Source organism: Narcine bancroftii, chromosome 1 (assembly GCF_036971445.1).
Source record: "Narcine bancroftii isolate sNarBan1 chromosome 1, sNarBan1.hap1, whole genome shotgun sequence".
Classification (NCBI taxonomy): domain Eukaryota; kingdom Metazoa; phylum Chordata; class Chondrichthyes; order Torpediniformes; family Narcinidae; genus Narcine; species Narcine bancroftii.
The window spans coordinates 455558950-455577969 of NC_091469.1; positions in this window are offsets into that span (position 1 = coordinate 455558950).

Below are 19020 nucleotides of genomic sequence, written 5' to 3' on the forward strand. Positions count from 1 at the left end.
CAGTGCTTAAAATGACTATTACGTTTGTTTTAGAATGAGCTTGGTATAATTTTCACATCTCTTGCATCCCTTTTGATTAAATAATTTTAATACAAAATTTCAGCTTGTATTTTCTTACTGGTTTTTAGTCCCTCCATCCTTGTAAACTGTGTACATGACTTGGAATTTGAACTTGAATGTAGATTTGTGAAAATGTTGTAATCACATGTAGTTCCAAATGTAGATGAGTTAGGAAGCCTAATCTCATCAAAATGCTCTCCATCCATGATGAGTACTCAGCCTTGGGTAATTTTTGGGAAGGCAATTATGCCAATAACCCATGGTATTTTAGATGTGCACTGTCGCAGATGACCTCTTGCCCTCCTATCTTTAAAGCACAGAAATGTGTGGTGTAATATTTGTTATTAACCCTAGTTTGGCAGAAGAAAAAATCTAAAAACACACAGAAATGCTGGAGGAAAGGAGGTAAAGATATATTACCGATGTTTCGGACCTGAGGCCTTCTTCAAGGAATAAGCAAAGAACAGGAAAGCGTCAGAATAAAGACTGAAGAATGGCTAGGGGAAGAGTCTAGATTTACAAAAGGTGTTAATTGGATGTAATACGTGGAAAGATGAGAATTGATTTTGGCTCTGTGAAAGGAGACAGGGGGAAGGAAAGAGAGCACAAGAGACAGAGATGGAGGAAAAGCAATGGGGGTGGGGGGGGGGGAAGAAAGGGGAGGGGAGGATTTAATGGAAACCGGAGAAGTCAATGTGCATGCCATCTGATTGGAGGGTGCCCAGACAAAAAATAAAGTATTGTTCCTCCAATCTGCAGGTGGTCTCAGTTTAGCAGAAAAAAATGTTTCAAGATCCACCTGATTTATCTTTCTTTCACTGTCTTGGTAGTTGTCTGATCAGACCTATTAACTTCTTTGAATAGGTCTCTGATGCACCTAGAAAACAAGTCAAGAGTTGCAGAATTGTACAGCATGGGAGCGGGCCCTTTGGTCCAATGTCCATGCTCACTGAGATCACTGTCTGTACCAATACCATTTCTTGGATTTGGCCCCTCTCTTCCTTGATGAATAGTCCTTATAGTTTTGATTAAAAGGTCCAAAATGATATGTTGCCAGTTCCTTTTCTCCCACTCATGCTGTCTGACCTGCTGAGTTCCTCCAGTAGATTTGTTACTCCAGATCAAGCATCTGCAATCTCCTGTGTGTCACCCTCTCTACCTTTTTCTATCCATATGCCTGTCCAAATTATTTTTAAAGCTGTGATTGGACCCACCTATACTACTTCCACTGGCAGCTCATCCCGTATATTATTCTGTGGAAAAACATGCCCCTCAGCTATCCATCTAAATCTTTCCCTTCTCACATCTACTAGACTTGGAAAAAGACTGACAAAAACTCTATCCTAATTTAACAAAGCTCTTTGAGGCCACCACCATCCCTCACCCCAACCCCCTGCCAAAGTCTCTGCTCTGTGAAAACACCCCTAGTCTATCCAACTCATCCTTGTAAAAAAAACCTTTCATTTCAAGTAACAACCCAGTGAATTTCTTCTGCCCTTTCTAGCACTGACACATATTTTCTACAAGGTGTTAACCAGAACTGCATGCAATATTCCAAATGAGGCCAAAGCCAAGGTCTTGTATAGTTGCAACATGATATCCCTGCTCGGTCTGGGCCCAAGATGATGGCACCTATGTACAACAGCGGCCACGTCACCAGAAAATGTGGGACCACATTTTGTGAAGGAGAAGTAGAGATGACCCGCAGGACGGTGACCACAGTGGCGGACCAGCGAGAGGCTCTGAAGCTAAAGAACACACAGGCAGGAGGCTGTAGGTGACTTGAGGTGAGGAACCTACACAAGCGGTGGACTGCTGGTGACTGCAGTCAAAGGACTCACACCAGACTTTGGACAGCTTTAGAATGGTTGAAGCGATAGCATGACGGAATTGGGATGTGAGAGGGTTTCAAGAGTGCTGGAGGCTTCCTGATCGTATCAGACATTTACATCTGGAGTTTGGGTTGCTGATGGTTTGGACTCTCCACACAACACTCTGAGGTCCCTGCCATATAGACATATGGCGAGTATTAGATGACCCAAAGTGCATTGCTGAACACTTAAAGAACATCAAACAGTACAGCTTGTTCACAGTAAATATTCCTCTGTTCCCTGCATATTGATGAGTCAATAGAAGCTTCTTAAACACTACTATTGTATATGCTTCTACCAGTATCATAGAGGTGGGCCCATCCCATACACCTACTACTCCGCAAAAAACATTTCTAAACTTTCTCCATCTCACCTTAAACATTTGTCCTGTAGCCACGCGCTACTCGAAAGAAGACACAGGCACACATGTATATATAGTCAGGTTAAGCTCGGAGTTTAATTAAGGCTCAGGCCCAACTTTTATATTTGCACTGTTCCCGCTGTGGCCACCCCCCTTGGCTGATGTCACAACATGTATAACAAAAGTGGGTTTCCTGCATGCAGGTACTTTCCTGCATAACAATGCCCTTCCCCACGCGCTGTTCTTGTGTTTGCTGTGCAGCAAGGCCCTTGCCGTTCACCTGCCAGTTTGCTTGTTGGGACCAGTGCCACTGTGCAGGCTGCTGGCCTTTGGTTGCGCTCACCATCCGGAGCACTGGCTCGATTGCCATGGTGCCAGGCCACCACATGACCCCCCCCCCCCCCCCCCACACAGAACCAGCGGTATTGTCCTTGTTATTGTTCTTGGTGCCCAGACGGAAAGTCTCAGCAGCCTTTGGTGGCCTGCCACTTCAGCCTGTTGCTGGTGTCTCAATCGGGCACTCTGGGTCCAGGTATGCCGGTTTCAACCTATCTATGGTGAAGACCTCCGTCTTGCCTCCGACCTCCAGCTCAAATGTGGCCCTGTTGTTGTGAATGACCCAGAATGGACCCTCATATGGCCTCTGAAGCGGTGGACGATGTGGACCCTGCGAATGAAGCCATATTCAGGTTATCCTGTGGCCCCGGAAATCAATGGCCTTCAATCCGAACTGGCATTTGGCTGGGTTGATCATCAGGCAGAACTCGCTCAGTCGAGTGTAGAGGTTGCAAAGGTGCGCCATATGCTCCTGTTGGTTCCTGCTCACCACCAGGATGTCATCCAGGTACACGAAGGTGCCATCCAGATCTCAGCCCTCTGCATCTATGAGTTGGTCTGTGTGGTGTTCATTAGCCCGAATAGTGTTCAGAGGAAATCAAAGAAGCTGAACAGGGTGATGATGGCAGTCTTGGGGATATCATCGGGGAGAACCAGGATCTGATGATATCCCTGCACGAGGTCTACCTTGGAGAAGATCCTTCCCCTGTGCAGGTTAACCGCAAAGTCCTGGATGTGTGGCATGGGGTACCGATTCAGTTTTGTGGCCTCATTAAGCCAGTGGTAGTCACCCCAGTCTCCAGCCCCCAATTGCTTTGGGAACCATGTACAGGGAAGAAGCCCATGGGCTGTATGACTGCCATATGATGCCAAGCTCCTCCAGCTTCCTGAATTCCTCCTTTGCTAGCTGGAGCTTCTCCAGAGGAAGGCATCTTGCCCTTGCGTGAAGCAGAGGGCCCTGGGTCAGGATGTAGTGCTGTACTCCATGTCGGGGCATCATGGTGGTAAATTAGGGGGTGAGCACTGCAGGGATCTTGGCCAGGACCTTGGCGTACTCATTGTCTGATCTCTGTACAGAGTCCAGGTGGAGTGTTGGGAGCCTGGTGTCTTTGAGGGGGAAGGTTTGAAAAGTCTTGGCATGGACCAATCTCCTTCCCTTGAAGACCTCTAGCAAGCTGTGGGCACACATGAAATATGCCCCGAGGAGCAGCTGTTCCACTGCAGCCAGCGTGAACACCCACAAGAAGAGGCTGTCTCCCAACTGCAGTTGGACCTTGCAGGTACCATAAGTTTGAATCATGCTGTTGTTGGCCGCCCTCAGTGTGGGGCCCAACTGCTTGTTCCTGGTGTCCTGTCCTGTCCTGATGGGGGCAGGATGCTGACATCTGCTCCTGTGTCCACGAGGAAGTGTCATCCTGACTGGCGGATCCAAACAAACAGGAGGCTATCTTGGTGGCCCATCGTCGTGGCCATTAGTGACAGCTGGACCCAGCATTTCCCTGAAACGTGCATGGCGGTCTGCACTGGCAGGCTCCAGCACCCCATCTCTGGTGGTAGAAACACCACTAGTCATCTGCATCACCTCCTCTGGGGCGCTGCTGTTCTCTTGGCAGCTCTGCACGGGTCTGGCAGTGGGGTTTAGTGACGAGCCCCAAGGACGCTGAGCACTCTCTCTCCTGTTTCCACAGAATGTCCACTCACGCTGTGACTTTCCAGCCATCACTGAAATCCATGTCAGCCAGGAGCAGTTGGATGCCCTCGGGCTGTTGCTCCAGGAGTGCCTGCTCAAACATGATGCAGGGCTCGTGTTTGCCCAGGAGGGCAGCATCTCATTCATGAGGGCTGACGGGGCGCCTATCCCCTAGCCCATCCAAGTGGAGTAGACGTGCCTGTCTATCATGCCATGTGACCCCAAAAGTCTTGATCAGCAAGTCCTCAAAGGTGGTGTACGCTTCTTCCGATGGGGACTTCTGGATAAGTTGGCCACCTGGCCTGCTGTGTCCTGGTGCAGGACGCTCACCATGTGGTAGTACCAGGTGGATTCTGCTGTGATCTGCTGGATCTGGACCTCTGCCTCAGCCTCGTCAAACCAAATGCGTGGTTGATTCGTCCAGAAGGTCGGCAGCTTGAGAGCAACTGTGTTGACTGCTGGCTGTTCACTCATCATTGGGTTTAGATGCCGTCTAAACCACTAGGGTCACCAATTGTAGCTGTGCGCCACTCAAAAGAAGACACACATACGTAGTGTAGTCCGGTTAATCTCTGAATTTTATTAGGGCTCAGGCCCAACTTTTATACTTGCACTTTTCCTGCCATGGCGTCCTTGGCTGATGTCACAATATGCATAACAAAACCAGGTTTCCCGTGTGTGGGTACTTTCCTGCATAACACTACCCTTCTTCCCTGCGCGCTCTCCCTGTCTGTTGGCTGCGCTGCAAGGCCAGTGCTATTTTGGGGTCGCTGGCCTTTAAGCTGCCCTTGCCATTCACCTGTCAATTTGCTTGTTGGGGCCAGTGCCGCTGCACGGGCTGCTGGCTTATGGTTGTGCTCACTGCCCAGAACACCGGCTCGATCTTCACCACGGCGGGCCGCCGCATTGCTTTAGTATTTCATATTTTTATCCTGGAGAAAAGAACCTGATTGTCAACATTATCTAAGTTTCTTATAATCTTAGAAACTTATATCTGGTCTCCCCTCAGTCTCTGTTTCTCCAGAGAAAATAACCTAAATAGGTCTCAATTAAATTTCACTTGCCTCTACTCTACATATCCTTGCCCATTGTCTGCAATTCCATATGAAAATAACAGCGATGGAAGGCTATGGGAATTTGTCTAAAGTTATCTGTTCCTAACCCTGCTACATTTGTAATGAATATTGTAACGTGGTCCTCCTTATGGTGGTAATAGATGCATCCTTTACAGTACTGAGTGCCCTATGTGGCACACAACTTAATAGAAAGGAAATTAATTCATGCTGAAGTTTTAAACCTAAGAAATTAACTGGTGTGCAATTGGAATGAGAACAAACCAGGAGTTTTTGTTAAGGTCTACATTCCCAAATATGGATAAGATACTCTGTTTCATACATTTATTTTCAGTTTAAAAAACACAAAAGTGGTTCAAGTAAATTACCAGCACTGAGGTTTCCAATAAATCTATATTGGAGGTGAAGAGACTGGCTGTTCATTCAGTTGCAATGTGGAATCTTCAAATGAAGCAGCCTATTCTGAGCACCTTCACTCTGTCTGCATCAATGAATTTTTTTATTCTAACAGTACACCATTAGAACCCTTTAATGGTCCATTGGAGATCTCTGGAAAGTATCTTGGCGTCGTTTACAGTAGATGCCACTGTGTAGAACGACCCATGATTGAAACTTTCAATGTTCACTTTAAGATACATCATCCTGTGCAAAGGATCTAAAATTCTACCAACCATTTTAATTCTGCATCCCACTCGCCGACATGTCTGTCCATGGCCTGATGCACTGCCAAACCAAGGCTACTTGCAAATTGGAGGAGCAATATCTAATACTCCATCTAGGCACTCTCCAATTTCTCCATTCCCCATTCTCTCTCTCTTCCATATCCAATTGTCTCCTTTCTTTCAGCTTTCCACCCCCTTCCCTCTCATTCTCAGAGCTAGCCCCTTACCCTTTATTATGCTTCTCCCCCCCCCCCCCCATTTTATTTGGGTGCTGCCTACATTTTGATCATATCCTGATGAAGAGCTCAAGCCCAAAATATTGGTTATATATGTTTATCTTTGCTAAATAAAGTACGATATTTGAGCTCCAGCAGTGCGTTTTTACAATTTTGCCTTGAGTCTCTTGATATTTTTCCTTTTCAATCATGTTCTCAGCAATCTTGAAAACCACTTGTGATGAGTATTCCAGCTTCTGATCATCGAAGTAAGTGATATATGAGGCCTTTTGACTTATCACCACCTATTGCGATGCAGAAGAGATGGGAGCAGTAGTCAGCCATAGATCTTGCACAACCATTCAATAAGGCTGATCTGCATGTGGACTCGACTTCTCTTACCCACCTTTTCCCGATAATCTCAGTTTCCCTACTATACAATGAGGTCGCCTCCACTATCTTAAATCTGTTCAATGAGGTCGCCTCCACTACCTTAAATCTGTTCAATGAGGTCGCCTCCACTACCTTAAATCTGTTCAATGAGCTCGTCTCCACTGCCTTAAATCTGTTCAATGAGCTCGTCTCCACTGCCTTAAATCTGTTCAATGAGCTCATCTCCACTGCCTTAAATCTGTTCAATGAGGTCGCCTCCACTACCTTAAATCTGTTCAATGAGCTCGTCTCCACTGCCTTAAATTTGTTCAGTGAGGTCACCTCCACCTCCTTAAATCTGTTCAATGAGCTCGTCTCCACTGCCTTAAATCTGTTCAGTGAGGTCACCTCCACCTCCTTAAATCTGTTCAATGAGGTCATCTCCACTGCCTTAAATCTGTTCAATGAGGTTCCCTCCACTGCTTCCTTGGGCAGAGAATGAAGCTTCTCTACTCTTTGAGAAAAGCAGATCCTCCGTAATTCCGCCTTAAATTTTACTCCCCAAGTCTCGCCTATGAGTGGAAACAACTTTCTTGCTTCTATTTTATCTTTCATAATTTTATAATTTCTATAACACCCCTCTCATTCTTCTAAATTCTAGCAAGTATAATCCTTAGCAAATTAATCTATCCTCATAGGTTAACTCCATAATTGCCGGAATCACCCAGTGAACTTCTGCTCTGCCTTCAAAGCTAATATATTTTTAAGTAAGGAGACTATTTTGACCTTAATGTACTTATAATTTTTTTAAATATTTTAATTGATTTTAGTAAAGAACATACAAGCAAAAAGGGTACAATTTAATAAGATAATATGGACAGTTACACAAACTAAATAAGAGGTTTTGTGTCACTAACATACATAAATTGTAAATCATATCCATAATTCATATTCTTAATAGTATATACCTTTTTGGGGGGAAAAAAAGACTAATAATGTAAAAAAAAGGAAAGAAGAAAATAGTAGAGGATAAAAACTCAAACCCGTGTTGCCAGATGCTATATATGACCAGTATTAAAAGGAAAATGAAGGTTAAAAAAAAGATTAATATAAAAAAACATGGAAAAGATACAAGTCAAGCAATTTAATTACATTGGATTAAAATTATAAAGTAAGATAGTGAGTCGTAAATGACTCCCACAATGAATCTTTTACATGATGTCACATAACTGCTGGTCATGAGTAGGTGGGGCAGAAACCTTCCATTTAAGTAAAATTGCGCCTCACTAAAAGAGAGCCAGAAGTAACAGCATGATTCTGATAGAGAAGAATCATTCCATCCCATTGTACCAAAGAGTCCACCAAAGGGTTTGGTGTTAAATCTATATTGAAAATTTTTGGATGAAGTATGGAAAACCTCTCTCCAGTATTTTTCCAGACTAGAACAAGTCCAGAATATATGAATTAATGATGCGTCTCCACTCTTACACCTCTCACACCAGGGAGTCATTTCGGACTAAAAGTGAGACAATTTAGCCTTAGACAAATGTACTCTATGTACCACTTTGAATTGTGGATGTAACAGAGCTATTAACCAATTTAAGAAATGTGACCCAATCTGCATCCGATAGTTATATTTGAATGCTGTTCCCAAGCATTTTTGATTTTTACTAACGAAGTCTGATTTAAACATAACAATTTCTCATAAATGTAAATTATTTTTAGATTCTCCATTATACTGTATGCCAAAGCCATCTCAAAGCTTCTTCTAGACCTTCTTATTACCCTCTTTACTGTGCTCTTATATTCCTCAAAGGTTTCCCTTGAATCAGTGTGCCTGTATCTGACAGAACCATAGAGCAATACAACCCCTTCTAGTCGATGCTGAACTATTTATTCTACCTAATCCTTCTGACCTGAATTCCAATCATAGCCATCCATACCCCTCCAATCCAAGTACTAGTCCAAATTCTTCTTAAAGATTAAAATGAGATCAGATTCACCACTTCAGATGGCAGTTTGTTCCACACTCCCACCACTCTGTGTGTGAAGAAGTCCCCCCTAAAGTTCCCTCTTAACTTTTTCCCTTTCACCCTTAACCCATGTCCTCTGGTCTGTATTTCACCTACCCTTAGTGGAAAAAGCCTACCCACATTTACTCTGCCTTGACCCCTCATAATTTTAAATACTTCCATCATTCCATCATCTACACTCCAGGGAATAAAATCCTAATTTGTTTAACCTTTCCCTGTAACTCAGTTCCTGAAGTCCAGGCAACATCCTGGTAAATTTTCTCTGCATTCTTTCAATCTTACTGATATTCTTCTTGTGTTTAGGTGAACAAAATTACACTCCAAATTTGGCGTTATAAATGTCTTGTACAATTTTACCATAGCATCCCACCCCCTCTACTCAATATTTTTTATTTATGAAGGCCAATATGCCAAAAGCACTCTTTACAACCCTATCATGTGTGACACCACTTTCGGGGAATTATCTATCTGTATTCCCAGATACCTGTGTTCGGCCACATTCCTCAGTGCCCTAATATTTACCGTGCATATCCTTTCTTGGTTTAACCTTCCAAAATGCATCACCTCACACTTGTCTGCATTAAATTCCATCTACCATTTTTCACCCCATTTTACCAGTAGGCCCAGAACCCTTTGCAAGCTTTGAAAACCTTCTTCGCTGTCCACAACACCTCCAATAATACCTCCAATGGCTGTAGGTTCCCCATCTCGGATCCAGATCATTGATTATAGATGACAAACAACAATGGCCCCAGCACGATCCCTGAGGCACACCACTAATCACAGGCGTCCAGTCTGAGAATCAATCATCTACCACCGCACTCTGGCTTCTCCTGTATGGTCAGCATCAAATCCAGTTCACTACCTCAGCATGAATACCGAGCTTCTGAGCTTTCCTGACTAATCTTCCATATGGGATCTTGTCAAAAGCTTTACAACATCCAAAGCCTTTCCTTCATCAACTTTCCTAGTAACCCACCAAAAAATATCAGATTGGTTAAACATGACCAATACAAAGCCAATTTGACCATCCCTAATCTGTCACTGGTTATCCAAATACTTGTATATCCAATCCCTAAGAACACCTTCCAATAATTTACCTACTACTGATGTCAGGCTCATTGGTCTATAATTTCCAGGGTTACCTTTGGAGCCTTTTTAAACAATGGAACAATATGAGCTACCCTCTGGCACTTGCCCAATTTATTTTATTCCACCTTTTTCTTTCTGATATGTACCTTTCTGTCTCTTGTTAATCGAGGTTCCTTTACCTTGTCCTTCCTGCCCTATACCCTCCTGGTTACATGATCTTCCTTATCACACTCTTAAATGCCTCACATGTGCCAGTTGTGCACATACTCTGACATCTTTCTCCAATAAACCATTTCTAATTCATGACTAATCATATTGAAATTGGCCTTGCCCCAATTTAGGATTTTAACAGTTATCCTATTCTGTAATTGTCTCAAAGCTAATAGAATTGTTGGCACCGACTCGACTTTGAGTAACAATCCAATGTTGGTCTCCCTGAACAATGAAAGATTTCTACATTCCTGATCAATATATTCCTACTATTTTCAAAGATTTTCATAAATTACCACTCTAAACTATTTTGATGAAAAGTATCTATTCTTAAACAACCATAAAAAATTCCATGGTTCACTGGCACAAAGAATGAGGGACCAGATGCAATATAATGTGGATAAGTCCGAGGTTATCCACTTTGGAGGCAAGAACAGGAGAGGATTATTACCTAAATTGTGTCCGATTAGGAAAAGGAGAGATGCAACGAGACCTGGATCTCGCTGTGCACCAGTCATTGAAAGTAGGCATGCAGGTACAGCAGGAAGTGAGGAAAGCAAATGGTATGTTGACATTCATAGCAAGAGGATTTGAGTACAGGAGCAACGATGTTCTTCTGCAGTTGTACAGGGCCTTGGTGAGACCACACTTGGAGTATTAACCATATAACCATTTACGGAGCGGAAACAGGCCGTTGGCCTTTCGAGTCCGCTCCGGTTTGATCAGCTGTAATAATTTTGCTGGCAGTGCAAACTCTTGTGTACAGTTTTGGCCTCCTTATCTGAGGAAAGACGTCCTTGCCATAGAGGGAGTACAAAGAAGGTTCACTAGATTGATACCAAGGATGGCAGAACTTAAATATGAAGAAAGACTGGATCGACTAGGAATTTAGAAGGTTGAGGGGGGAAACGTATAAAATTCTTAAGGGATTGGACAGATTAGATGCAGGAAGGTTGTTCCCGATGTTGGGGAAAACCAGAACCAGGGGTCACAGTTTAAGGATAAGGGGGAGGTCCTTTTGTCCTGAGATGAGAAAAAAAAAAGTTCTCTCTGAGAGTGGTGAATCCGTGGAATCCTTTGTCACAGGAAGTAGTTGAAGCAAGTTCTTTATCTATATTTAAAAGGGAGTTAGATTTGGCCCTTCTGGCTAAGGGTATCTGGGGGTATGGGAAGAAGGAAGGTACTGGGTACTGAGTAGAGATCAGCCATGATCAAAATGAATGGCAGTGTAGGCTTGAAGGGCCAAATGGCTTCCTTCTGCACCTATCTTCTATGTTTCTATGACCTTTACCTCAGTGAGCTCCACCAAAATGGAAAAGAGACCAGTGCTCCTTTATGATATGAACCAAATGCAAGCAAACAGGACAAGGCAACTTAGCCTGCAGGAACAAGTGGGGCCAAAAGGCCTATTCCATGCTATGACTGACTCCATGGCCAATAAGTGCTGTGTGAATGCCAGATAATGACTAACTTGAATACATGAATTTTTAAAGTTTAAATTTCAACATAACAGGCCGTTTCAGTCCACTAGCCTGTGCCGCCCAATTATGCCCAATTAACTTTCACCCACAGTGCGTTCTTTGAACAGTAGAAGGAATCTGGCAACCCCGGAGGAAACCCACGTAAATACAGGGAAAACGTTCAAACTCCTTAAAGACATTCAATCCCAGACACTAATGCTGTTACAGCATTCCATTCAATACATTCAGTTTAGACTTTCAGACTTCCACATTCTTGTTCTGCCCCCACCTGGCCTGCCTAGTGGATTTGTACTCCGGTCCCAATCATTGGCACTGTAACAGCGTGGCCCTCACCGCTTCGCTAACCTAGATCCCCAAGATCAACATCTTCAGAGTCAACATTCACTAGAAACTTGACCATAACCAGCAAAATAAATTTCCTTCTGCAATGTATTCCTAATTTGATTCAGTTGCTTACAGTATATCTGACCTACACCTTTTTTTCTGACCAGAGCCTCAATGCTCATCAGTCAAGGTTCCCTCATTCTATTTTTTTAAATTTTATTTTAGTTTTCACAGACTTACAAAATCCAATAAACAAAACCATTCATGTACATATGCACGCCCAAACTCCGTATTTGTTCCAACCCCACTCCCACCCACCACAGTGAATACATTCCAAAAACTTCCCAATCCCACTCATCATGGGGCACACAACCCCTATAAAGACTTGTAATGAAAAGAAATCACAAAGGCAATGCCATTCAAAGAAATTCTAAAAAGAAAAGAAAGAAACTTAAAAGAAAAAGAAAACTAAGGTCCTGAAGAGAAAAGGGCAGGCATGTCATCTGCACCAAGTCCTAATTCCATAATCACACCTCTGGTCATAATTTAATCTTATCCCTATTTAAAAGGGGGGAATCAATCTATCTGAGAACCAATGTACTGCAAATAAGATTGCCAAACTGTTGGGCATTACCAGTTGCCCCAATAATCTCAAGGACAAAGACTGAAGAGAACGATAGGCTTTATGTATATAAGACTCAAGCTGGCCCAGATACAAGCTAGGGAAGTGCAGGGAAGGGAGAGGTGGATCGACCTTTATGGCCTAGGCCACAGGGGAGGAGTCCAGGGAAGAGTGTCATCAGGGGGCGAGCCAGCCTGTGCCTGTACTGGCCAATGACCATATACAATCCATATCATTACCAAACTCTACCAAATGTGTCATGTTTCCTCTGTAGGTTATATGTGATTTTCTCCAGGGGAATGCAACTCTGCATTTCCATTTTCTATCGTTGCTATTTAGCTGGAAGTTGGACTTCCATGAAACTGATATGCACTTCCTGGCTGCTGCCAAAGTGACTTTTACAAACAAAATTTGGAATTTAGTCAGTCTGAACTGCACTCCTCTAATATCCCCCAAGAAGAACAGGTCTGGGTCCTGTGGAAAAACCATGTAATTTTTTTTTAGAACATCCCCTCGGTCTTCCCAAAAAAGTCTCACCTTTGAGCACAGCCAGGTAGAGTGGACAAAAGTTCCCACCTCCACACCACATCTAAAACACTTTTCTGAAATCTCAGAATTTAATCTGTGTAGTTTCTGAGGTGTACGTTATACTGCACCATCCTATATCTGGCATTGACAACCCCCGTCAGACTGTCCAGACACAGGTCCTATCACCATTCTTCATTAATTGATGTAACCAAGTCCAACTCCCATACTCCTTCCCCTCTGTAGGCCCAATTTTAAACCCTCACTTTGGAATATGTAATACATCTTAGAAATAAATTTTCACACATTCCTCTTTCAAATTAGAATCTCCATATAACTACACTCAGGCAGGGTCATTGCTGGTCCCAATTCTTCCCTCAAAAAACGTTCTTATTTGCAGACAGCAGAAGAATGTTCTGTTAGACAAATTATACTTGTTTCTCAATTGCTCAAATAACATAAGATGCCCCATAAAAATCCTCGATACACCTGATCCCCCTCTGGCACCAAGTGTCCAGGACCTTATTACCCAGAGTCAAGGGAATTAAATTATTCTGAGTCAGGGGTACTTTAGGGGATATCCCCACCTTCCAACCAATACCTTGTTTTATCCTTTTCCACTTCTGAATTACATGTTTTAGGATGAGGTTACACATTTTCTTTAAGAGTAGTTTTACATCCTGAGAGGGGGGGGGGGGGTGGGGGGGTGGCTTGGGAGGAGGGAGGGGGGAGGGAGAAAAAGTCACTGTAAATGTGTGGAAAAGAAAAAGTGTATATCATGGCTATTGTGATTTATGGTGTGAAAAATAAAAAATTTAATAAAAAAAAAGAGTAGTTTTACATCCCATTTATAAATAAATTCTTCGGCTATCTCTTCACCTAATGCAGCCCAATTTGCATCAGTGCTAGGGCCCCCTCTCCCTCAAATAGTGAGGGGATATATCTCCCTTGGGATGCCCAATAATACTTTCTAAAGTCAGCTAATTTTAAATCCCACAATTTATAATCCCAGGGTGGTGAAGAAGGCTTTTGGTATGCTGGCCTTTATAAATCAAAGCATAGAATACAGGAGTTGAGAAGTGATGTTGAGACAGTTCAAGGCATTGGCCAGGCCAAATTTAGAATACTGTGTGCAGTTCTGGTCACTAAATTATAGGAACAATATCAACAAGGTAGAGAGAATGCAGAGAAGATTTATGAAAATGTTACCTGGGTTTGAGCATCTAGATTACAAAGAAAGATTGAGTAGATTAGTAACATGAGGAAGAACTTCTTCACTCAGAGAGTGGTGGCTGTGTGGAATGATTTTCTGGGAGAAGTAGTGGCGGCAGGGTCCATTTTGTCATTTAAGGAAAAATTGGATAGGTATATGGATGGGAGGGGAATGGAGGGTTATGGGCAAGATGCAGGTAGGTGGGACTAGAGGAGAGGACTTGGTTTGAGATGGTTTGTTTCCATGCTGCAATTGTTATATAGATATGGTTATATGTTAACTTTTTCGTGGAGATTCTAGCCACTTTCCCATTCCACACAAACTTCCAAGCACACTCATTAAGCACCTTTAAAGAACCCCGAGGCAATGCAATGGGTAACGACTGAAAAAGATATTGGAGCCTTAGCATCACCTTCATTTGACACAGTTGACTTTGCCCATCAATGTAATGGGCAGAGTCCTCCAACTGACCAGGTCTTCCTCAACCCTCCAGAGCAAAGGGATATAATTAAGCATACAAATTATGTAAGTCGTTATCTACTTTGACCCCAAATACTTTATGCCTTCCTCGCCCACTCAAACTCACTGTTACATTGATACTGATCATAATCACTATTTGTCAGAGGCATAATCTTGTACTTATCCAAATTTACTCCGCACTCTGAAACCTTCCCATAATTCTCCAGCATGGTCCTCAGCTCGGCCAATGAACCCCCGATTAATACATAATTTTAAATACCTCTATCAAATCCCCCCTCAACCTTCTACGCTCCAAAGAATAAAGACCTAATCTACTCAATCTTTCTTTGTAATCTAGATTGTGAAACCCAGGTAACATTTTCGTAAATCTTCTCTGCACGCTCTCTACCTTTGTCAAATATCATCAGCACAAAGGCTGATTTGTGTCTCATCTGGTCCACCTTGAACCCCCTTGTGTCTGGATCCTCCAAAATGGCCTCTGCCAGCAACTCCTTTGCTTGTATGAATAGCAAAATGGGCAAAGGGCAACCCTGTCTACTTGATCTGTACAAGGAAAAAACTGGAGATATCTGCTCATTTGTAATAATTTTGGCTTGAGATTTATGGTAAAGAGCTTTAACCCAATTGATAAATGTCTGCTCCAGTCCTAATTTCTCCAGCACCTTGAACAGAAGATCCCACTCCAGTCTGTCAAAGGCCTTCTCTACATCTAAAGCTATGACCATTTCTAGGTCCACCCTTGACTGTACTAGACGCACAACACTTAGCAGTCTAGCTATGTAATTTTCCGATTGCCTCTTTCCTTTGAAACCTACCTGATCTGGGTTCGTTAACTTCATCAGGTGTTTTGCCAGCCTGTTCACCAATGCTTTTGCAATAATTTTGTAATCTGCATTCAGCAACAAGATAGGCCTACACAAGGCAGGGTTCAGGGATCCCTGTCTTTTTTTGGTATTACCATTATGATTCTTGTTGAGAAAGATTCCAGGAGGGTATGCGTCTCTGACATCTAATCCACCACCTTCATAAGAAGGGGCAACAAGAGGTCCTTGAACTCTTTGTAAAATTTGGCGGGGAAGCCATCTACCCCCAGGCACTTGCCTGCCTGTAAAGAGCCCAGAGCTCATTCCATTTCACCCTTAGTAAACAGGGCACTCAGCCCCTCTTTCTCTTCCTGTCCTAAATTTGGCAAGTCTAATGGGCTCAAGATCTCATCTATTTTGACTCCGATTTATTTCTTCATAGAATTCTTTAACTCCGTCATATATTTCTTTGGGCTTGTATGAGATCTTGCCTTACCCTGTCTGAATCACATTTATTGTTCTGGAAGGCTCCTCCACCCTCACCTGCCAGGACAAGACTTTATGAGCCTTTTTCCCCACCTCATTGTACTACTGTCTAGATCTTAGAATCAACTTTTCCATCCTATATGTTTGCAGCGTATTGTATTCGAGGTTCTATTCACCAAGTTTCTGTACTTCTCTTCTGTGTCCACCTTCTGATAGCCCTTTTCCATTTGTGCTATCTTGAATTCCAGATCATTAACCTTCTTCGTATACTCTTTTTTGATATTCTTGGTGTACCAAATTATTTGGCCCCTTAAATAAGCCTTCAATGTGTTCCATATCAGGAAATTATTCTCAGTAAAGGGGCAGTTTGTCTCATAGAACAAATTGATCTGACCTCTCACAAAGGTACATAATTCCGATTTTCCCAACGATGTCGTGTTCAGGTTCCATCTAAATGCTGGGGTCTGCTTATCCGGCATTAAGATCAATATCACCAAATGGTCAGACAGCAGCTGCATCTTGTATTCAACTTCCGCTATCCTAGCATCGATTTCAAAGGCTCCCTGCCTTCTACGAACAAGAATGACTACTTCCTCACAGTTATAGACGAATATTCCCATTTTCCTTTCACCATCCCTTGCCCTGACACCTCCACAGCTACTATTATCAGGGCACTGACACAGATCTTCACCATGTTCAGATACCCGGCATTCATCCACAGTGATCAGGGGTCCGGTGAGGAATTTTGGTTAGTCACATGACTAGCTACAACCAGAGGGGCAACAGGCAGGTGGAGTGCGAAAACGGAGTGATCTGGAAGGCAGTCCTCCTGGCCCTGAGATCCAAAGGCTGGTTCATTGACTAGTGGCAAGAGGCCCTCCCCGAGGCACTCCATGCCATTATGTTGCTCTTGCTCACAGTTACTAATCAGACCCCTCACGAGCATCTTTTCTCGTTCCCCAGGAAATTGGTGAATGGAGTCTCCCTCCCAACTTGGCTCACATCTCTGAGACTGGTGCTCCTCCACAAACATGTGCAGGCCCTCAAGTCCGACTCACTGGTCGAGCAGGTGCTCCTCCTTCATGCCAACCAGAACTAAGCCTATGTCAGGTACCCCAGTGGCTGTGAGAACACCATCCCAACCAGGGATCTGGCACCAGCAGGGGCCCCACACCCCCAACATCACGACTACCCTGGCCCAATGTCCCCACCCAGGATTTGGGGGCTGACCTCCTCCCTCTGTCCCTCCAGAGGGCCCCAATCCTAGTGGATCAGACCCACCCAGCCACCCCCCCAAACGGACAGACATACAGATAGACACCACTCTACCCACACTGACACCCGCACAACCCTCAGGCAACCACACCCTCGCCGACCTTTAACCAGGAACCAACTCTGCGACGATTCCAGAGACTCCGACAGCCGCCAGACTGCCTGAATTTGTAAATACCACCCAAAACCGTTTTACACACCCCCCCCCGACATAATTTTAAGAAGGGATGAATGTGGTGATACGACCACCAGCAATTTCTGAACCTGCAGGAAGACCACCTAAGGGGCTGACCACCTGGCTGGCTGTCAATCAGCCAACTTGAATATAAACCTGAGCCGTCCCCTCCTGATCCAGTCACATGGGGAGTCAACAATGGCTAGAATGTAGATGCCAGAGAGTCATGGTGGATAACTGTCTGTCAGGATGGTGGCCGGTGATGAGCGGTATGCCTCAGGGATTGGTGTTGGGTCCCTTGTTGTTTGTCATTTACATTAATGATTTTGATAATGGACTGGTAAATAGGGTGAGTAAATATGCGGACGATACAAAAATAGGGGGAGTTGTGGATAGTGAAGATGGTTTTTGTGGACTGCAGAAGGATTTGGACTGCTTAGAAGAGTGGGCTGAAAGGTGGCAGATGGAGATTAATGTAGATAAGTGTGAAGTGCTTCATTTTGGGAAGAATAATCAAAATAGGACATGTGCGGTGAAGGGGAGAGGATTGAGGAATGCAGAAAAACAGAAAGATCTAGGAATAACGTTTCATCATTCTTTGAAAGTGGATTCTCATGTGGATAGGGTGGTGAAGAAGGTTTTTGGTCTAATGGCCTTTATAAATCAAAGCATAGAATAAAGGAGCTGGGAGGTGATGTTGAGACTATTCAAGGCATTGGTGAGGCCGAATTTGGAATATTGTGTGCAGTTCTGGTCCTCAAATTATAGGAAGGATATCAATAAGGTAGAGAGGGTGCAGAGAAGATTTACTAAAATGTTGCCTGGATTGCAGTATCTAAAATACAAAGAAAGATTGATTAGATTTATTCAATGGAGTGTAGAAGGTTGAGAGGGCATTTGATAGAGGTATATAAAAATATGTGGGGAATAGATAGATGTGAATAGGCTCTTCCCCTTGAGGGTAGGAGAGATTGGAACGAGGGGTCATGAGTTAAGGGTTAGGGGGAAAAAGTTTAAAAGTAACATGAGAGGGAACTTCTTTACTCAGAGAGTGGTGACTAAGTGGAATGATCTTCCGGAAGAGGTAGTTGCGGCAAGGTCAATTTTGTCATTTAAGGAAAAATTGGATGTGAGGGGATTGGAGGGTTATGGGCAGAGAGCAGGTAAGTGGGGCTAGAGGAGATCACTTAAATCAGTATGGACTAGTGGGGCTAAGATGGCTTGTTTCCGTACTGTAATTGTTATATGGTCATATGGAGTTCAGACTTTTACTGGAATAAAGTCTGTTGTACAGTCTTTTCTGAGTTTGTGCTTGCTTGCAGGTACCTCAGTGTACCACATTAATAAATCTAGTTGTTTTAAAAAGAACCCAAGTATCTTTATTGTAATAAAAGAAACATCACACCTACAACCCCCTCCCCACCCCTCCACTGTATGTTTTAAAGGGTAGGTGGAAACCAGAGCTCCCGGAGCAAACCCACACTGACTTGGGAAGAAGGTATAAACTTCTTACAGACAGTGCTGGATTCAATCCCAGTCACTGATGCTGTTACAGCAATCCATTCAAGTTTCGACTTTCAGACCTTCCACATTCTTGTCTTGCTCCTGCCTGGCCTGCCTAGTGAATTTGCTTGGTATAACCTTCAGATTTGCTTCATCTTTCT